The sequence below is a fragment of the Schistocerca americana genome, chromosome 1 (genome assembly GCF_021461395.2).
Source record: "Schistocerca americana isolate TAMUIC-IGC-003095 chromosome 1, iqSchAmer2.1, whole genome shotgun sequence".
Taxonomy (NCBI): Eukaryota; Metazoa; Arthropoda; class Insecta; order Orthoptera; family Acrididae; genus Schistocerca; species Schistocerca americana.
This window is the reverse complement of record NC_060119.1, coordinates 82,206,330-82,212,329: the sequence shown is the minus strand read 5'-3', so window position 1 is coordinate 82,212,329 and position 6,000 is coordinate 82,206,330.

Here is a 6,000-nt window from a genome sequence, read left to right as displayed (position 1 = left end):
AATGTCTACGCCAAATGCTTGTCAAAATCTGAGGCCCCTTTTATCCATTTCGACCAGTCCATTGGGACTATTTTCTCTGGTCGAAACTAGTTTTCTACTCGATCGTGATGGCTCACGTTGCCCACTATTTTGACTGCAGCTGAATTTTTTTTAACCTGGGTGGTATCGACCATTATTTTGAGATTTCTTTGACTTGCAAACAGAACTACTTCAATCAGTGTGTGTGTTATCATGCGCCGGTGGTGCTTGCCTGTCCCGTGAATTTTCAGGTGAATACTGACAGTTTTGCTTACTATTGCGTTGGTGCGCATTGTCATGAAATGCGCAAGTATTGCGTCCACCAGTTCACCTATCTTATTACACGAGGTCAAAAGTATCGGTCACTGACAAAAATTCCTCCATGTCGCGATCAGGGTAATTAATTTTTCCCTGGTGTATTCCGATGGTTTACGAGGCAAGATTTTAGAAGCGTGTGTTGGCAACATATCCTGGTCCTATTTCGTCTTACGTAGATACTTTTTGATGTAGGCATTGTTCGCTATTACATTTCTGTCCGTAATCTCTCTTGGTGCCCTTTAGACTAAAATTTTCAGATTCTTCATCTGTTTGATTTTTTATGGCGCTTCTGTTGCCCACAATGCTGAATCACCTTTCATAAACCAGCCAAAAACATTATTTTTTGTATGTCAAACCATCTGTTTGCTTTTACACCACGAAATGACGATAAACAGGTACTATGGAGTGGGCTTACACCTTTAGCATGGGAGATCCGAAGCTAAGGCAGCCTACATTGTTGCCAAATTTATTTTAGATGATGGCTATCCTCCTCCCTTCACACTGGGGGCTGATGTGGCAATGTTGCATTGTTGATGTCACCATCCCCACTCTTCTTCCTCCCTCTACTCCCCCACTTCCCTGCCCCACCCTCAATTCCTCTCCCCTCCTCCACTTGTGAATTGGTGGGGAAAATGCGCAGTCTGTGCTGAACTGCGGGACAGGGAGCATGTAAGGTAGTGCCCTTATTTATTTACTTTATTTGCTTTTGAGGGTGTTGCTATCTTGCTGTATCCACACTCCACCAACCTCCTCCCACTCCCCCCTCCCCCACCTCAGCACAATTAATGACGCATGCAAGTAATCACAACATTTCTTGAAATAAACACATTGATCAAAAATATAGAGATTTACTACGTACTGTTGGGAAAAGCGTTAATTTGTTTATTTGTGTGTTGTCCTGCTGAAGAATTTCATAAATTCTAAGTGAAGACATGGAACTGTCAATTATCCTAAAGCCTTGTTTCTGGAAATTGGTGGGACAATAGAAAAACACTCACCAATTGTGAAAAACCAATGGCGCACAGACAACACACGCTACGGAAATTGTTGTAAAAAGATAACTGAAACAAAATCATAAATTGGCCTAGACATCGTAAAACTTCGAAGAAAAATGCTTTGTAAATTATCTGATCATAGCATACGACAAAACTATACAGGGTGGTCCACTGATTGTGATCGGGCCAAATATCTCACGAAATAAGCGCCAAACGAAAAAAACTACAAAGACGAAACTTGTCTAGCTTGAAGGGGAAACCAGATGGCGCTATGGTTGGTCCGTTAGATGGCGCTGCCATAGGTCAACCGGATATCAACTGCGTTTTTTTAAATACGAACCCCCATTTTTTATTACATATTAGTATAGTACGTAAAGAAATATGAATGCTTTAGTTGGACCACTTTTTTAGCCTTTGTGATAGATGGCGCCGTAGTAGTCACAAACATATGGCTCACAATTTTAGATGAACAGTTGGTAACAGGTAGGTTTTTTAAATTAAAATACAGAACGTAAGTACGTTTGAACATTTTATTTCGGTTGTTCCAATGTGATCATTTACCTTTGTGAACTTACCATTTCTGAGAACGCACGCTGTTACAGCGTGTGGTTTTCTCCTTCAAGCTAGATGAGTTTCGTTCTTTGCGGTTTTTTCGTTTGATGCTTATTTCGTGAGATATTTGGCCCAGTCATTATCAATGGACCACCCTGTATATGAAAGATGTAGAGGACGCATATGACATTAGTTTTGAGCATGAAAGCTGCTGTTAAGTTTAAGATGAAGAATAACAAAATGTGTGTTATGGTTGTATGGGAATATGATTATCAAGCAGCATGTATTTCATTATGGGGATAGGTGGCATGTGATCTTGTTTGATTCAATGGACATATAGCAATCATGTCTAAAACTATATTTCCCGTGTGTGAGTAGAACCACAGACATAGTATCTGGAGGAAGTTGAATTGTGAAATATAAGTAGAAAATTTGTGATGTAAAAATTTATTTGTTTTTCATCTATCTTAGTTAGTTTTGCATTTTCGTAAGTAGACACAACACTGTTTTCACACAATGTTTTGTTCTTGGGCTGATAGAGAGAACGACACCTGTAGAATTCCAGGTCTTGAACAGCTGCAGACTAGAAGATTCGATGCATTCACAGGATTTTCTCCTTGTCTCTGACAGACGATGGTATCGGTGTGGAACAATTGAAACGATGTCGCTATATCTTTATAAGGTATATCAGGATCATCCCAGTGAATTCCTGTGATAGAAACATATTAACCACTTTGCACTCCTCTGCGTTTTAGCACACTTCACATCCGTGAAACACCTTGGCGATGCAATGTTTGCTGAGAATGTCTTTATTATACTGGCATGTGCTGTGTATTCTATGAATGCAACAGCTTGAAATATGAATTGTCTACACTCATCATCATAGAATCCCTGGAAGTCTGCAATGATGTTCAGTTCTTGAAATGCCATTGTGAAAGGCTCTTGGTATGGCACAGCACTAGATCATTTATATTGCTGGCTGTGCAACACCAGTGAGTGGGCAGTAGTTAATCAAACGGTCGAGTAGGGCGAGATCATAAGCTGCAGTGTGGGTTGGGAAATTTACTGAAGATTCAAATACAAATCGTAAATGCATAGGTCCAGACTTCATTACATCGTTCTGTTTTAAGCAGTCTGTTACGATGCCTGTTCCTTGAATTCCTGTGGGCAGTAAGATAGTAAGAAGCGCAAAATGTCGCATTCATGTAGAATGCTAAACAGCACACATTTTCATCCCTCTGTAGCTGTGTGTTTCATAGGGATAGAATTGCGAGTTCAGGTAGACTCTGGCATTAGTTAGCTTGCAGTCATCAAATGTTATGGAATCATTTGCTAAGTTCCCTCTTCTCTTGGTATGAAGCGCAAGTATGATGAATCTTGGTGTCTCCCATTGAACAGCCGTTTTAATAGCCCATGTTCTCTGCTTTCGGGGCGTTGAAAATGGTCGCATAAACACAATATTAGTGGTATATATACACTGGCATTCAGAACCTTTAAAAGCTTCAAACACACCTCATCCGTTAGAGTGATGTGAGGCCTTTTCCATGATATTTTATTGATGATTATCTCGTTCTCCTCTTTAGTTCCTTGAACATGAGTGTTGTTATCCATTGCACTCTGTATGAGGATAAGTTCCCTTTTAGCGTCCATAAAAATTCGATGTATATCTTCAAAGTACACCACAAGCAGTTTTAGAGGGATTCAGGCAGTAAATCTCCTGTGCTCTTCAACAGCTCTACTCTCTCGACCGTGTACAAAACATGCTGCATTTTCTAAATTGTTCAGATCTAAGGAAGAAGCAGAGATATATGTTTTAAGAGTCGATGTTATACCCACATTATGTGCACAGTCACTCTCGACCCTATTAAGTTCATACCGTATCTCATGAAACAGGATTGCAAAAGCATATGTGTAAACTTTGATCCCCCTTTAACAGTGCCATCCCTTTCCATAAATGTTCCATCCAAATATGTCAAACACCTGCAAGGGAGCTTAAAGCATCCTGGTGCTGGATAACAGTCCTTATTCCTTTGTTCTTGTTAAATGTGGATGAAGGATTAGGTTTAAGCCAGAAGTGTTACTGCCGTGTAACATGTTCATAATATTCCACTGGGCTAGTTATATCGAATGACATCATTCTTGATCCATGGTAAAAAATGCTGTTTTCAAGAGCGTGCCGCAGTGGGTAGCGTGAAGCAGTCGCCCTCCGTTTCTGGCGGTGGCGCCAGTGTGACAATCGCAGCTTTGGTGTCTCCCTCTGGTGAGTAAGGGGAAAGGTTGCCTGTTCATGTGCATTTAAGGGGCGCTATGAGCTCGCTGGTGGCCCCCCCTTTTCGTTTTTTCCTCTCCTCCTTCCTTGTTTCCCCCCCCCCCTCCAGGTCCCCCCCCCCCACCCATCTGCCCTTGGATCGGGAGAGTCATCTTTGTGCCGCCATTTTCGTGCAGTGTTTTACAGTGAGTGTTCCGTGTTGTGTGTCTTTTGGGAAGTGTTGCGAACAGCCATCATACTGTCTCTAGGTGTGATTTTTTATCTCTTGCGAACAGAAACTAGACTGTCGCCATGATTTTTTTTAATTGTGTGTCTACTATGTTACTTGCCTGATTCCTGTATATTTTATTAACATTGCCAACCCCTTTGCTTTCTGTTTTAACTTTCCGCCTTTTGCCGCCATTTCACACTTGAAGTCACCGTTTTATAGCCTGTTTTTCTTGTTTCTTTTCTTCTTACATTTTCTTAAAAAAAGTCTGTAGGCTGTAGAGCAGCGTACTAAGCTGCTGCCAGCCCACACCCTTTGGGGGGAATTGAAAACCAACAAAGGAAAAAAAACTCGCCAGCAGGTCAGTGCCTCGTCCCCAGCTTGCTAGTCAGTCCCTCATCCGATTTTGTGAGGAATTTAGTGTCGGTCTGTCGTCCGGAGTGCTAGTATGTCTGTCGTTCGGATCTGCCAGTAGCAGAACTCAGCGAGTGGTCACCTGGTCGGGGCTTAGTTCCTACATCTTTGTCTGTGCATTAGGCCACCAACATGCTCGAGTTTGCTCAGGCAAATGGTCATTGGCGGTTGGATCGTTCGGTTGGTTGGTCACGCACTGAGACAAAAGATGACTTGTCGGTCTTTAGGGTTGGCTCATGTGAGGTCGCCACCAGAGTCCAGTGGGCCTCGCTGTATAGCGACGAGAGTGGCTTCGTGGTCGACATGAGAGCAACAGGAGTCAACCCACATCAGTCTGGCTGGTGCGAGCTGCGATGCCGTGGTGTAACTAGTTCTCAGTGTGCTTCTGGGCCCCTTCAGTTTCCATCTTGTGGAGTTTGGCTCAGTCCTTTCCTGGTGTAGGGATGTCGTTTTGCCAGTGGGCGTGTTTCCTCTGCATGTTGGGGTCCAAGCCAGTATTTCCGCCATCATGTGTCTGGAACTGAGTGGGAGACGCACCAGCAGTGCAGTCGCGACGGAGCAGCAGTCGCGGATGGAGCAGCGGGCAGTGGATCGGTTGGTGTGGACCAGGAAAGACGGGAGATCGGCGCGCCTTCCTGTGTCCATTGAAGTGGCTGGCAGCGGACGATTCGGGAGAGCAATTTGGAGGTGCTGTGCCAGGTCTTCTCGAGAAATCGCAGTTTATTAGAAGTTAAGTGATTGGTAAGATGTTGTGTGATTTACTCTTGTTCAATTCTACTTGTTTTCTTGGTCAGTCTCTCGTCCCCAGCCTGCCGGTCTATCTCTCATCCGCATTTGTTAGGCAGTTAGTGTCTGTCTGTCGTTCAGAGCTGCCTCTGTCATGTTTGTCGGATTTGATGCGTCAACGAATTTATTGCTTGGAGTGTAACGGCCTAATTCCTGAAATATGTTTTGATCTTGCCTATCACCTTGAGAGGCGGTATCTGTGTACCGCAGAGCATCTTAATTGGTTTGGCCAACCTTGTAGTGTTTTATATAAGATTGCGTTTTGAAGGCTTTTATTTAAATAACCATTTTAGTATATAAAGTTGCCACCCTTCCACCGTAAAACTTTTATTAAATGTTAAAACTAAGTTGTACCTTCGGTGGTAAGTTAATCTTTTAATTTTAGTGTTTGTACCATGTCCATTCCTCCTACGGGGTGCGTAGTTTGTGTGCTTGTGTGA